The sequence below is a fragment of the Petaurus breviceps genome, unplaced genomic scaffold (assembly GCF_028583685.1).
Source record: "Petaurus breviceps papuanus isolate PSGF00001 unplaced genomic scaffold, PetGlider_PUasm1.0 90847, whole genome shotgun sequence".
In the NCBI taxonomy this organism is placed as follows: domain Eukaryota; kingdom Metazoa; phylum Chordata; class Mammalia; order Diprotodontia; family Petauridae; genus Petaurus; species Petaurus breviceps.
The window spans coordinates 771,491-787,594 of record NW_027187360.1 but is presented as its reverse complement, the minus strand read 5'-3'; the positions used below and the strand labels follow the sequence as shown (position 1 = coordinate 787,594).

The 16,104-nt window shown below is 41.0% G+C and overlaps 1 protein-coding gene across 4 annotated transcripts in view; it reads right to left on the bottom strand.

Moving 5' to 3' along the window:
- Positions 1–16,104, bottom strand: part of EYA2 (EYA transcriptional coactivator and phosphatase 2) — a 252,360-nt gene that overhangs the window by 176,750 nt on the left and 59,506 nt on the right. Inside the window, exon 2 of one of the 4 annotated variants that reach the window (XM_069072333.1) lies at positions 5,765–5,848. The exons of the other annotated variants lie outside the window; for them this stretch is intronic. The gene's annotated coding sequence lies outside the window, so the exon portion shown is untranslated. The remainder of the gene's footprint in view (positions 1–5,764; positions 5,849–16,104) is intronic. 4 annotated transcript variants of the gene reach the window in all.

Genomic DNA, 16,104 nt, shown 5'->3' with positions numbered 1-16,104 from the left:
AAAGTATCTCTAATACAACCTATATTAGTAGAGGCTTGATGATAACCAGACAACTGCCTTTTTATGTATCTTATGCTTAAACACCTCCAGGGAGCAAGACTCTTCTATTGTTTGTCAACCTTGATTAGTAAAAAAGTTTTCTCTGAACTCTATCCCTCTAAAACTTTTTTTTTTACCCATTCATTGGGCCTACTTCTGCCAAACAAAATAAATCTTTAATAAAGAATCATTTTATAAAAAGTTTTATTATATAAACCTGACCTGACTAAAATCATCCTGCAAAAATAAGGTGAAATGTTACAGGGGACAGTTCGTTCCAAAGGAACCAAGTTTATGCATATGTGCTATAATAATCACACCTACCTCATGTGGTTGTCATGAGGTTCAAATGAGATGATATATGGAAAGTACTTTGCCAACACACAAATGTTAACTATGGTTGTTATTTTTGTTGTTGTTGTTATGGTGGCTGGCTTTCATGGCTGAGGACTTAGGGTGGCATCATCAGTGGAGGACCAAGATCAGCAGCCTTGCGTACTCAGAACACTGAGGGAGAATCCCAGAGCAGCTGGTAAGTTCAGCAAGAAGGAGTCTGCACCTGTGCCATTCCCCTCCAAGTCAAATAATCCTCAGTCACAGGGAGATACATACAGAGTTGGCATTCTCCGCCTAAGCACTGGCACACAGGGCCTGTTGTGGGGGTTGGGGCAAAGAATAGCTGTGTTTAGCAGCCCCAGGGGTCTTTATCCATGTGAGAGCCACTGGTCAGAATCCAACCACCTGTGCCACACCCACACTCACCCGCCCAACACCCAACACAGAGTTGTAGATGTGGTCCTGGCTGGGGCTTCTTTGTCCCATTTTTGTTCAGGTCACCTAAAGATGGGCAAAGGGTGAGTAGGAGAAATAAGAGGTTAAAGATTCAGGAGGTCAGGAGATAAATTATGGCAGTGAAGATTCCATTTAAAAACCAGCCAAGGCAGTAAATTTAACTTTATATTTGTAACTCACACAAAGTTTGGAAGCCTGCAAGTTATGTCCCAGAAAAATACAGACGTCTGGCTGGAGAGTATTTGGCAAAATGGGCAAGAGTTAATAAGCACAAAATTACAGTATTTGCCTTACTTGTAAATTGTGTGTGCTGCTGGCATCATAGGCAAGTGGGCTGCCACATTTCTGGAGTGTGTCTGCCAGCTGGTCTTCTAAGAACTCCTATGTCTCTACGTTACTTGCCATTATCAAGGCACGCTAGGTATGGGGTGGGAACATCCCTAATCAACCTTTTCTCATGTGCCTGATCAGCAGGTGACAATAACTGCATCAGAGATGGAATCTGAAAAGCTCCTAGGATCTTGCAAACTCTCCTGCTATTCACTGGTCGCAATCATAGATGAAATCCTTTCAGTCAACAAATATCTGAATGCCTTCTACTATGAGTAGCTCATTTCTTGAATACTTTAATGCTTATGAAGCACTCTTTTTATAACCACCTGGAGACTGCAAGCAGCTAGATGATACACTGGGTAGACTTCCAGGCTTGGAGTCAGAAGGACCCGAGTTCAAAACTAGCCTTAAACACTTACTAGCTGGGAGACCCTCAACAAGTCACTTCACCTTTGTTTGCCTCAGTTTCCTTAACTGTAAAATAAAGATAAACACTACCACCTATTTCATTGAATTGTGGTGAGGTAATATTTGTGCTTAGCACAGCACTTGGCATATAGTGTTATATGAATGTTTCTTTTCTTCCCCTCCCCCACCTTTCCAATATTATTCCCAGTTTCTTCTCAGTTCTCAGGGAACTGAGGCTCAAAAGGGTTAAGTGGCTTTCTTACTGGCACATGGCTAGTACGTGTTAGTGCTGGGATTTAAATTAGCTCGGATTTGCTAACTCCACATTCTATCACCTTGTACACATTTTTGTGCTAGATGACATGGATGAAACAAATATGTATGTTATAATCCCTGCTTGCAAAGAGCTTAAAATTCAACAGGAAGATCAGATAGCAAACATAAGGATACTTTCCTGCAGTGCTCAGACTAGGAGATTTTGTTATTGTTTAGTCACTTTTGTTCTTTCCAACTCTCTGTGACCCTATTTGGAGTTTTCTTGGCAGATGAGGAAACTGAGGCAAACAGGGTTAAATGACTTACCCAGGGTCACGTAGCTAGCATCTTAGGCTGGATTTGAACTCAGGTCTTCCTGACTCCAGGCCTGGTGCTCTACCCACTGAGCCACCTAGCTGCTCTAAGGAGATTTCCAATACTCCAATGGCTCTCTGATAACACTGAAATAGATGTCCCTTCCTGGTTCATTATTGCCCATGTCCTCAAGTCACAAGGCATTCATCAAATGTACTGGGGGCTTTCTTCTTATTGTCTTGACATTTGGTAGATACCAATGGAGCCCATGAGCTGTCCACTGGTTACCCCTCACTTTTGATATGAGACTAGCCCATCTTTTTTTGGAGGGGGGGAGTCAAACATTACAAAAATGTTTGCAAAAGCCTTGGGTAAAGGAAAAAAAGTAGAGATTATGATAGCTACGTCCATAGGGATCTTTATAGCCTATCACATTCATTTAGCACTTAGTAGAAACACACACACACACACATATTCTGTGTCCACAACTAAGTGATATTTTCACTCTGCATCTCCTTCATCCACTACTACAATCTTATACACAACTGATAAGAAATAAGTTCTTGTTGACTGGCTCAAAATGAACCAAACCTCTAAGAAACATGGTGATGACAAAGGCAAAGAAGGAAAGAAAGCCTTTGCCAGTGGAAAGGGCCCATGCTGGACTCTCTGGACATTCTCTACCATGCCTTTGGCTAGCACCCTGCCCTCTCTTCAGTTTCCTTTTATCTTGGTCTTTCCTCATTGAGTATAAGTTTCTTGAGGGCAAGGACTGTCTATTCTTCTGCTTATATTTGTATTCCTAGAACTGGGCACGGTGGTGTCTGACACAAAGTATGTGCCTTATAGACAGAGCTGACTTGTTAAGTCTCTTGGTTTCAAGTTTAAAAGAATGAATGTCAATTTATCTCTTAATCAATCAATAAACATTTATTAAGCACCTACTATGTGCCAGGCACTGGGAATATAAAAGGAGGCAAAAGACAGTTCCTGCCCTCAAGGAGCTCACAATCTAATGGGGTAGACAACATGGAAACAAATATAGACCAAGTGAGCTATATACAGGACAAAAAGGAAATAATTAACAGAAGGAGGGCACTAGAATTAAGAGGGGTTGAGAAAGGCTTCCAGTCAAAGATGGGATTTTAGTTGGAATTTAAACAAATCCAGGGAGGATAGTAGGCATACATGAGAGAGGTCATTCCAGACGTGGGGGACAGCTAGAGAAAATGCCCAGAGCCAAGAGATGGAGTATTTTGTTCCTGGAATGTCCATCACTGGATTGAAGAGTACATGTCAGGGAGCAAGATGTAAAAAAACTAGAAGGGAACACAGGACTGGGTTATTAAGCCAAACAGAGGATTTTATATTTGATCCTGGAGGTGATAGGGGGCTACTGGTATTTACTAAGTGGGTGGGAGCAGTAGTGGTGGTACCACAATCAGACCCAATTCTCAGGATGGCAAATGTGATTTTAAAAAATCCTATACTACCATCAGAATAACCCCCAAATCCAGAAGGCTTAGGGCATTTTGTTGCCCACATACTGTCCAAGGATATAGAAAGAACCTTCAGCTACTCACGAGCTGGCTCACAGTTGCAAACCTTGCAGGGGCAGTAAGGGTCAGGTGTTGGGAGGGTGAAGGAAATTGCTTTTAAAAATAACTTCCTTTCAGACAGTAATGATACAAATAATTCACAAAAGAGTTAAAATAAAAAGCTATATGATGAAGAAGTTCCTAATTCCACACAGAGCTAATCTAATCCCAGAGCACCTGTCAACTTCAAAGTAGGTTCAGGTGAATTTCTTGGGGACTGTGGAGAGAAAACAAGTCACTCCAAACATCGGGCATTAAGTAAATGAACTAGCAGGGGACATTGAGACACACAGGGAGGGTAAAGGCATCACACACACACACTCACACACACAGATATATATGGGCAAAGAGAGACAGAGTAACACACTGAGATAGCGAATGAGAGACAGTAAGTCAAAGAGGCAGCAACATACAGTCAAAGAGCCCTGGAGTCAGAGGCTCTGGGCTCACATTCTTTAAGTTTACTACCTGTATGACCTCAGGCAAGTCAATTTCCCTGGATCTGGTTTTCTTTATCTGTAAAATGAATAGATTGGTTCCTTCTAGCCCTAGATCTATGAAAAGACAGAGAAAGATGAATAGAGAAAACAAGTCTAAGATACAACTAGTATACACACACACACACACACACACTGATAGTAGAGAGGAAATGAAAAAACCAGAACTCAGCAGGTCCTATCCAACTGAGTTCTGATTTATGAGGTCACATGTATTTTGTACTATTTGAGGTTATAATTATGTAAAAATATGGTAATGAATTCCATCCCTATGGAAATATGCAATGCAAATTTGAATAATGCAACCACTTAATGAGATTCACACTAATTAGAACTTAGCTATACTTTCCCTCAAAGTGGTACTCACTGATGGGGGTAGGGAAGAAGAGGAAGAAAAAAAAAGGAAGCTGGAAGAAAGTAAAGAAGTGAAGTTTGCACGTAATCAACAAAGTTCTAGCAGACAATGAATACAATAACTCAATTATTGTACAGCAGAGCAGAGGATTATATGGTACACGGCCACAGAGGCTTAATGTGATTAAGGAGGTATGGTGGTAGGTCTTTGAGCTAGAGGCAGACACATACCTGTTCCACCTAGCTCCCCTCCGGCCACACAACCTGCCAGGGAGCACAATACAATGTAACTCACTCACAAGTCGCTTACAAAATGTATTTGTTGGCTAAGCTTTCCAGAGAATAATAAAATCGAAACTCCCTGGGCTGGCATTCAAGGCCCTCCACAAACTGATTCCAGTCCACCATTCTAGCTTTTTTGCACACTATTCCCCTTCACACTCCGACAGCCAAAGTACAATTTTGCCCACTATTCCCTGAACACACCTGGATCTGTCCTGCCCCCACCCATGCTCTTGCTGTTTGTCTGCAGAAAATAATCTCGCACCTATCTCGGGCTGTTGAATTCCTCACCATCATTCAATATCTGGCTCAAATGCCACTTTTCCCAGAAAATTTTTCCTGATTCCCTCCTGAAACCTCAGGCTTAACCCCCAAAGTGCTTTTTATGGTAAGAGGTAACATTGCTCAGTGGATTAAAGAGCTGGACCTGGAGTCAGGAAGACTCACTTAGGTTCAAATTCTACTTCTGATACTTAATGACAATGTTGATAGCGGACAAGTCAGCTGTCCTCAGTTTCCTAATGTGTAAAATGAGGGTAATACCTGTAGTGCCTACCTCAGAGTGACTTTAAGCCTCAAATGAGACAAAGTTAGTAAAGCATTTTGTAAACTTTATATGGTGTATAAATATGTGCCCATCCATGGAATGGCCCACTTATTCCTACCAAGCATTCTCTCTCCTTTCTTTGATGATAAGCAGCCTGGCAGTATGTTCAGATTCATGCCTCTCTATCTGCAGATGAATGCTCACACCTGGGACCTCAGGGTCATCCTTTTGCAGATCACTTCTCTCTGTCTAGGGCTAGAGATCAAGGAGACACCGTAGGACATGTCCTGGCTAGAACCAAGGCAAAGCATCAGGGTGGCTCAGACCAGGTTTGAAAATGGTACCTGCTCTGTGTGGACAACTCCTGGAGACTCTGGGCCTTCACTGCAACACATAGGACTTGACTCCAAAGTAAATGCTCACAGGTCCTGCAGAATGGGATTATTTGGCATTAATCATTTATAAATATTGTACTTAAAAAAGCATTCTCCTTCTGCCCCACGTACTGCACTCAAGGTAAATGTCGACAAATCAATCAGTATTTAATAAATGTCTATGCTCACCAGTCATGTTGCTGGGTATTTGAATGCAAGCACAAAGAATGAAACAATTCCTAAGTGCATTACATTCTAATGAGAGAGACAAGAAGTATGTACAAAAATATATAAAGCATAAGCATAAAGTGAATAAATACAAATAGGTAAAAACACTAAACGCAAGGTAATTTGGGAGGAAGTGGAGAACTATATGAGACAAGGATAAGAAGGGACAATCAATGTAAAGACTACCCTTATCCTTGCTCTAAACCTTCAGTGTTAATCAAGTTACTTTGTACCTCATTGTCACAATGGATAGAGCCTGGGTCTGGAGTCAGGAAGACTAGAACTTAAATCCAGCTCCAGACACTTCCTAGCTGTGTGACCCAGGGCGAGTCACTTAACCTCCACCTGCCTCAGTTTCCTCAACTCTAAAATGGGGCTAATAATAGCACAGGGCCATTGTGAATATCAAATGAGATAATACGTAAAGGGACACAGTTCCTGGCACACACAATAAATGATTTTGCCCTTTCCCTCTTTTTTTTTTCATTCCTCTCATTACTAAATATTTCATGGTTATGAGTTTATTTTTTGGTGATCTGACTCTATCCCTCCAAGGGGAAGACAGCAATGAGGAATGAAGTTTCTGATTATTGAGCACAATTTTAATTAAATCATTTTTGGCATCTATAAATTCAATTATTTATTAAATGTTGACTGTGGAAGGGATTATGTTGGGTGCTATGAGTACAAGGACAGAAATGAACTAGTCACTATTCTGAAGAAACTTAAATGCTATTGTAGGCAGATACAACATGAATTTTTACAGGCAAATAAAATCAAAATGATTTGAGGATGTAGAGAACAAAATTAATTCAAGGATGGCATGAGGGAATCAGGGAGGGAGAATATTCTAGGCCTGGAAACAACATAGGCAAATGCTCAGAGGCAGGAAACAGAACAATGAAATCAGAGAACTGCTAGGTGTCTCATTTCAGTGAAACATACAGTGTATGGAGTTCTGTGAAACAGAACTGGAAAGGTAGACTGGAATTCGATTCTGGAGGAATTTAAACCTCAGAATGAGGAATTTGTATTTTATCTTCAGGTGAGTGGGGAATCATTTCAGATTTCTGAGCGGATGATCAGGTTTGGCTTTGAGAAGTTTCTTTTTGGTCACTGAGGGGAGGATGGAGTGGTCAAGAAAAATACTGGGAAGACTACCCAGGAGGCTGTTAGAATGATCCAGAGGAGAGACAGTGAGGGTGTGGTGGGCATGTGAGTGGAAAGAAGGGGAAGACTATGAGAAATGGTGTCAAGGGGAAATCAAGAGGACATAGCAGCTGTTTGGATATGGAGATTCAATTCAATCCAACATTTATAAAACTCCTAATATGTGTAAGGCATTGTTCCAGGTGCTAGAAATGCAAACAAAAAATGAAAGAGTGCCTATTCCTTAAAATGCTTATATTCCATTGAATATTCCACTGAATTCCATGGGATACAATGTATACACTAGTAAAAACAAGGATATACAAAAAGTAATTACACGAGAAAGAGGATACTACTAAGTAAGGGTTAGAAGTGTGGGCCTGGAGTCGGGAAGACCCGAGTTCAAATACTTACTAACTGTGTGATCCTAGGTAAGTCACTTAACCTTGTTTGCCTCAGTTTCCTCATCTGTAAAATGAGCTGGAGAAGGAAATAACAAACCACTCCAGTATCTTTGCCAAGAAACCCCCAAATGGGGCCATGAAGAATTAGACATGACTGAACAACAGGAAGGCTTAGAGTAGAAGGGGGAACCTGAGCTAAACTCTGAAGGAAGCTAAGCATTCTATAATATTCTATTTTCTAGGAAAGGCACATTGCAAATATGCGAGACTACAAGGGTGAGAAATGGAATGTCACATACAGGGAAGAGCCAAAAGGTCCGTGCCCTTCATTCAATGTTTTCATTTTCTCTTTATCATCAGAATTCTGTTCTTTCTGTGTGCACATGCTTGTGTGTATCTCTGTCAGTGTGGAATAGAGAATGGAGGAAGGAGAATAATATAAAATAAGACTAGAAGGGTAGCTGGGAGCCAGACTGAGGAGTTTGTATTTTATTTTGGAAGTAATAGGAAGCAGCTACAGTTTTCTGAATAAGGGAGGAATGATATGGTCAGATCCATGGTCTATGAAGATCAATTTGGCAGCTGGGTCAAACACAGCCTGCCAAGCATTGTCTAGGGAATTTTCAATTGTAGCAATTACAGTTCTATTTTTAATTGTACCATCAGTATGTCAGTCAATAAGCATTTATTAAAGTGCCTGCTATGTGAATAATGGTGAACATTTCTGCTTCCTTCCCATGTACCACGTTACACATGCAAGGCAGTGTAGCAGATAAAGGGCCAGGCATGGAGTGTGTACAAGTCCTACTCCAACCAACACAAAAGAGCCAGGAATCACTTAAACTTTCAGAACCCGAGTCACTTCACGTCAAAAAAAAAAAAAAACTGTAGAGAAGATACCTATCTGCATCAGCAAATGGAGATTGCATCCACTCAGTTCCCTACAGAGAAGTCATAAGTCCAGACTAAAAGCAACTAAAAAAAGTTACAGCACCAATATTATAAAGATGAGGTGTGGAGACCACATGGCAGATGGCTGAGGGAAAAGGTTATAGTATAAAACAGGAGTTCTTTCCCCTCCCCCACCCCCTTTGGCAGTCTGATGAAACCTATGGACACCTCAGAATAAAGTTTTTAAATGCATGGAATAAAATACATAGGGTTACAAAGGAAACAGATTATGGTGAAATATAGTCATAAGATATATTTTTTAAAAACAAGTTCCACAGACCCTTGGTTGAGAAATATTGGTATAAAAGAAAGAATACCTGATGAGGGAGGGAGTCAAGAGGTCTGGATTCTGTTCGAATCCATAACATACTCACTGGGTAACCTTGGACAAATCACTTCTCTCTGAGTCCTAATTTCACAACCTGAACAATGAAGGATTCAACAACATGACTTTTTAAAGAAATTACCTGTCCAGCACAAAAGTTCCATGATTCTAGGAGGAAACAACATGTACTCTCTCCACACACACCGTTGCCCCTCAACCAATCACTTCATTTCCATCTATTAAGTATTGTGTACAGAGTATTTATGGGTCTCTATACTTTGCTAAACACTGGAAGAGACATAAAATTAAGGCACAACATGGTTCTAGAAGCTGAAAAGGGTGGAGTAAGACATATACAAGATAAACATAATACACAATTAGCCCTGAGAAATATTTTAGAGTGGTATAAAATAAAATGCTAGATGAGATCTCACCAGCAAATAGCTGTCTAGACACAGGCTATCCACCACATTACAAAGCACACTAGAAAATGGAGACAATGCATTAAGAAAGGCAGCTCTGGGAGACAGATAAACCTTCCTTAAAACTTCCTGTAGTTAAGGAACTAAAGATATCAGAGAAGGATAAGCAAGAGGATGTGTCTGGGGAAAACACTCCTCTTTCCAGCTGACCAGCTCCAGGTAAGCCGAGGAGCAAATACACCAAGAGGATCTAGTCCCTGCAAAATAAATAGGGCAGGTGGTGTCAGTGTGTGTTTATTTTGGGATCTATAGGAAAAGAGAAAGTCTTGATGAGGGTGTTTTCTGATTTTCATTGACTAGAATCTGCTCAGAGAAAATAGGCTAATGAGAGAGAAGGGTAGTTTGTGTTTAAAAAATAAATCTACTGACCACCCTCTTCTATACAGGAGTTCCTTTTATTCAAGATCTCCAAAGCCCTCTGTGAGCTACAGGTAGAGAAATAAAGAACCTGGGGGTTACATAACTTGGGGTCACTTAGAAGCCCCAGCTGTGGCAAGCCAAGAAAGTGTGGTAGAGAAATGACAAAGAGGCAGCTAGCACCCTATGGGCAAAGAAGAGGGTGTACTTAGGGACAAGCCAAATGAAAAGGAAAAGGTTGGCAATAGAGGGCTTCTTATGGTACAGAAAAAGGCCTGAGGGAAACTTGTCCTGCTGTTCTCACCCTGAACAGAGTTAGTCCTTATCTAATTTTGCCTTTTGGTATCCCACCTATCATGAGAGAACCATAAAATGTAAAAACTGGAAAGTCCGGAACTGAGAAATCATGTCCACCATGCCACTTGTTTCCGAGATTCCCATGGTCACAAATTTAGAGCTAGAAAGGAACCTTAGGAGGCCACCAAGTATGATTCTCATTTTCCAGATGAGGAAACTGAAGCTCAGAGGTGGGACTAGACTTGCCTGGAGCCATACAACTGCCATATTTTAAAGGCAAGATTTATACCCAAGCCTTCCTGCTTCCAAGTTCAGCAATCTATTCATTATGCCATGCTGGCTTGGAGATGAGGAAACGGAGGCTTATGGAATCCAAGTGACCTATCCAAGGGCACACAGGTAATAAATATAGTAGTAGCTTCAAACTCACATCTCTTGGCTGTCAAACAGGATTCTTTCCACTAAACCAGTTCCATTCCATGTTGCCTGCTCTTCAGTCCACTGAACCTTAGATTTGCCCTTGGAACTCATCTGACCAATTAGAGCTTTTCACAATACAGCAGGTGTGTGCCCTGCCCCTTCCAGCTCCCCTTTATGTGTTATTCTCTCCCATTAAAAGGTAAGTTCCTTGAGGGCAGGCACTGTCTAGCTTGTTTGTATCTCCAGTGTTTAGCACAGTACCTGGCACATAGAAAGCACTTTAGTAATCTCATCTCTTCTCTCTCTCTCTCTCTCTCTCTCCCTCCCTCCCTCCCCTCTCTCTTCTATATGATTCAATAGTTACTAGGCAACAACCACATGGAAGGTTTTGTGCCATGCACTGAGAGATACAAAAATTACAGAATTTTATAAGTAGAAGGGACCTCAGCAGTCAATGTGGGGAAAGTAATTCCCACTATAACATCTGGCAAATCATCATCCAGTCTCTACTTGAGGTTCCCCTCCAGTGAAGGGGAACTTATCCTTCTGAGACAGCCAATGCTATTTTTAGACAGCTCTAATTGATAGGAAGATTTTTTTTGTATTTTTTTTAAGTCAAGTTCTATATCTGCCTCTTTGCTCCTGGGTCTGCCCTCTAGAGTAAAACACCACCAATCTAATCCTTCTTCCACAAGACAGCCCCTCAAATACTCAACAAAAAGGGTATGTTTTCTCCTCTACAAGCTACATTCCCAATTCTTTCAAGTGATCCTTATTTAAATGTATTCAATGTCTTTACCATTATGGTGGCCCTTTTCGGGACTCTCTCTAACTTCCCAATATCCTTCTTAAATGGTGGTACCCCCAAATGAACATTATGTTCTAGATATGTTCTAACCAGGGCACAGTAAAAGGGGACAATCACCTTCTTACCCCTGGAAGATATGCCTCTCTAAGTCTACTCCAAGATCTTATTTTTTTGGCTGCCCCATCACATTACTGTCTCATAATGAGTTCATAGTATGCTTAAATGCCCAGATTTTTTTTCAGACAAACTGTGACAATGACTTTTTGAACCCAAGTACAAGACTACTTCTATTCCAACTGAATCTCATGTAATTAGATTTAACCCAATGCTTCAGCCTCTCAAGATCCTTTTAGGTTCTGACTTTGTCATCAGGTTTAGCAGCTGTCCATCCCAGCTTTGCTGATGAAGAGCTTGCTATTTATGCCTTTATCTGTCAGTGTTAAAAGATTTAGATAGCATAGAGTCAGCCTCAGGTCCCTAGGACACTCTACTAGAGAACTCCTGACAAGTTTATGTTATACCACAAATGGCCAGCATTCAGGCAGTTTCACATTCATCGTAGCATATTATCATCTAGTCTATATCTCTCTGTCTAATCCATAAAAATTGTATGAGATATTTTATCAGATACTTTGCAAAATATAGGTATCCCCTATTGCCAATTCTTCTGTGATCTATTAGGTTACTAACTACCAAAAAAAGTTAGTTTGGGAAGATTTGTACTTGCTGAAGCTGTCATAGATCTTTGTAAACACTGCTTCCGTTTCTAGATGTTCATTAGCCTCCTTAATTATTCATTCTAAATTTTACCAAGAATCCAAGTAAAGACTGGACCATACAGAATGTGAACTCTATTGTCTCCCCCTCTTTAAAAATAAATCAGGGGGTTGGGTGGCTCGGTGGCACAGTGAGTAGAGTGCTGGCCCTGGGGACAGGAGGACCTGAGTTTGGATCCAGCCTCAGACACTTAACACACACAAACAAAAAAACCTAGCCGTGTGACCTGGGCAAGTTGCTTAAACCCAACTGCCCTCCCAAAAGCAAAATAAATATAAATAAATAAATCAAAAGGGGGCGGAGCCAAGATGGCAGTGTAGAAGCAGGAAAACTCCTTGCGCTCCCCCCATAACCACCTCAAATACCTATAAAAAGTAACTCTAAAGAAACTTTAGTGCTACAGAACCCACAAAGTGACAGAGAGAAAAAATCTCCCACTGAAGACAGCCTAGCAGGCTGGCAGCAAGAGTCCATCATAGCATGCTGGGAGCAAAGCCCTAGCCCTGCATGAGCCCATGGTTTTAGCCTCAGGGCGGCCCAATCAGCTGTGGCTAGAGGGACATCAGGAGAGTGGATCACCAACAGTTGTGGCAGTTTCAGAATTATCAACCTATAAATGCCAAAGACAAAGTGAGAGGTCAGTGTAGACTTTGGGGACAGGGAGTCCAGGAGTCCAGTCCAGCCTCTGCCCCCGGAGCGAGAAGTGGCAGAGGTGTGTGACCGGCTGCATGGCTGCTTCAGAGCTCCTGGCCTGCAGATTTCAGGGGGATCAAGCAACCATTCTGAAGGGTAATCACTCTTCCTTTAACCTGCTTGGATTTGGATTGCTATCTAAGGTGGGCTGTGAGACCAAGTGCCAGAGCCTGTTGAGGCTTCAGAGAGGGCAGCCAATTAATAGTTCCAGCAGCTGCAAAAACCCCAGTGATTTGGGATAAAGCTCTTCTCTCTGGAAGCAGAGTTCTACTATGGCAAAAAGCTCAAAAGTCAAGTAATTGAGTGGCAACATGAGCAAGCAAAGGAAGCAAAGCAAGCACAGCAATCCAACTTTAGATTCCTATTTTGGGGACAAAAAGGATCAAAGCATGGAACAGAAGGAAGACAACAAAGTCAGAACTCCTGTACCAAAAGCTTCCAAGAAAAATATGAACTGGTTACAGGCCATAGAGGAGCTTAAAAAGGATTTGAAAACCAAATAAGAGAAGTGGAGAAAAAATTGGGAAGAGAAATGAGAATGATGCAAGAAACTCACGAAAAGAGAGTCAACAACCTGACTGAAGAAAATAACAACTTAAAAACAGACTAATTCAAATAGCAAAAGAGGTCCAAAAAGCCAATGAGGAGAAGAATGCCTTAAAAAGCCAAATTTGCCATATGGAAAAAGACTCTCAAAAGCTCACTGAAGAGAATAATTCCTTCAGAATTAGACTGGAGCAAATGGAAGCTAATGACTTTAAGAGAAATCAAGATACTATTAAACAGATCCAAACAAATGTAAAAAATAGAAGGCAATGTGAAATATCTCACTGGAAAAATCACTGACCTGGAAAATAGATCCAGGAAAGATAATTTTAAAATTACTGGACTACCTCAAAGCCATGATCAAAATAAGAACCGAGAAATCATCCTTCAAGAAATTCTCAAGGAAAACTGCTCTGATGTTTTAGAGCCAGAGGGCAAAACAGAGGTTGAAAGAATCCACCAATCACCTCTTGAAAAAGATCCCAACAAGAAAATTCCTAGGAATATTATAGTCAGGTTCCGGAGTTCCCAGATCAAGGAGAAAATATTACAAGCAGCCAAGAAGAAACAATTTGAATATGGCAGAAACACAATCAGGATAGCACAGGATCTGGCAGCTTCTACACTGAGGGACTGAAGGGCTCAGAATATGATATTCTGGAGGTCAAAGGAGCTGGGATTTAAACCAAGAATCACCTACCCCAAAAAAATGACTATCATGTTTCAGGGGAAAGTATGGTCATTCAATGAAATAGAGGACTTTCAAGCTTTCTTGATGAAAAACCCAGAGTTGAACAGAAAATTTGACATTTAGATACAAGAAGCAAGAGAAGCATGAGAAGGTAAACAAGGAAAAGAAATCATAAAGAACTTATCAAAGTTGAACTATTTATGTTCCTACATGGAAAAATGATAATTGTAACTTATGAAACTTTTCTCAGTATGATGATAGTTGAAGGGAATATAAATGTGTGTGTATGTATATATATATATGTATACATATATATATGTCTATATATGTGTGCAATCTATATTGAATTGCCTATCTTCCCAGTAAGGGTGGGTGATGATGGAGGAAGGGAAAGAATTGGTAATTCAAAGATGTTTAAAATATATACTATTATTATTATTTTTACATGCAACTGGGAAATAAGATATACAGGCACTGGGGTATAGAGATCCATCTTGCCCTACTGGAAAGTCGGAGGGGGGATGGGGGAGGATATAGGAGAGAGCAGATTGGGGGAGGGGGTATACAGTGGGATCACTGTTTTGGGGTGGTGGGTAGGGGAAAGAGAGGGAGAAAATTTGTAACTCAAATCTTGTGGAAATGAATGATGTAAAGTAAAAATAAACATAAAATTTAATTAAAAAAATAAAAATAAATCAGGACATTTGTCCTTTTTTAGTCAGTTAGTACTTTTCCAGTTTTCTATTATCTTTCAAATATCAATGACAGTGACTGAGCAACTACACCTACTAGACCAGGTCTTGACCCTTGAAGATGTTATAATCTAGAAGGGGAGAGGACATGTCTATCAAAAAACACAATACAAAGAATATACATAAGTACATATAAGAAGTATTGATATGCTGTCAGTTTTGAGGAGGGAATTACTAATGAGAGAGAGAGAGAGTGAGAGAGAGAGAGAGAGAGAGAGAGAGAGAGAGAGAGAGAGAGAGAGAGAGAGAGCGAGAGAGAGAGAGAGAGAGAGAGAGAGAGAGAGAGTGAGAGAGAGAGAGAGCGTGTCTTTGTGTGTGTGTGTGTGTGTGTGTGTATGTGTGTGTGTGTGTATCATAGAAGACTCAATGGAAAAAGTGTCCTCAGCAAACTATCCTTGGTAGTGGGATTTGGTTGTCTCTTTGGCAAAATGTAACAGATTGGGTATCAAGAGGATGATCAAGTGAAACCCCAAAGCAAACTTTACCTAGTTTTTAGTTTTACTGAGTATCAACCCTGGCTCCAGCAAAATACACTCTAGGAAGAATCAGGATTGTCACTTATTTACTATGTGACCTTAAGCAAGTCATTCCCGCTTCTCTGGCCTTTGTCTCATCAGTCAAATGAGAAGGTTGGAGAAGAGGATATCTCGAGTCCCTTCCAGCTCTGCACAGAATTTCTAAATTTGCTTGAAGGAATGCTTTCCCTCAGGGAGGTGAAACACTACAGGGGACCAGGAAGTAGTAAATAAGAGTCTTATTTGCTTCAGATACATTACTAGGGTTTGTTGTGAGTCCCCATTATTTATAGGTAACCATTTCTGGAATCCAACAGCAAACACTGGGAGGTTTCCATGGGGAAGGTTCTCAGAGTGCAATGTACCACCTTGACTTGGGGGAGGGGAAGCAGAGGTTACTCCCAGGAAAACAGTTAATGTGACAGAGCCCAGTAGCTTATCAGGAAATACTTCTGTCCACACTGGCACCAGTTTGGCAGCATGGGGTGAAGTAACAGGGCCCCGGACAGAAAGGCAGAATCACAAATCTTGTGGATGACTGAATCAAATCTTTTCACTTTACAAATGAGGAAAACTATGACTGAGAGGTGAGGTGCCTTGTCTGAAGCCCCATGACTAGTAAGAGGCAGAACCAGAATTTGATGCCGGGTCTAATCCCAGGATTATTTATATTGTATTGCAATGCATAGACTGTCAGAGCTGGGAAGGATTTGAGAATTTAGAATAAAGAATGTCAGAGCTGGAAGGAGCTTTGGGGACCATCTAAAACAATGTTCTCATTTACTAGATGAGAAACAGGCTCAGAGAGAGGAACTGACTTACCCAAAGGCACACAGCAAGTTTAGTGGTAGATAAGGTCTCCTGAATTCTAGCCCAAGAGCAGCCAGACCCGCCCTGGTATAGTGCTCTCTACCT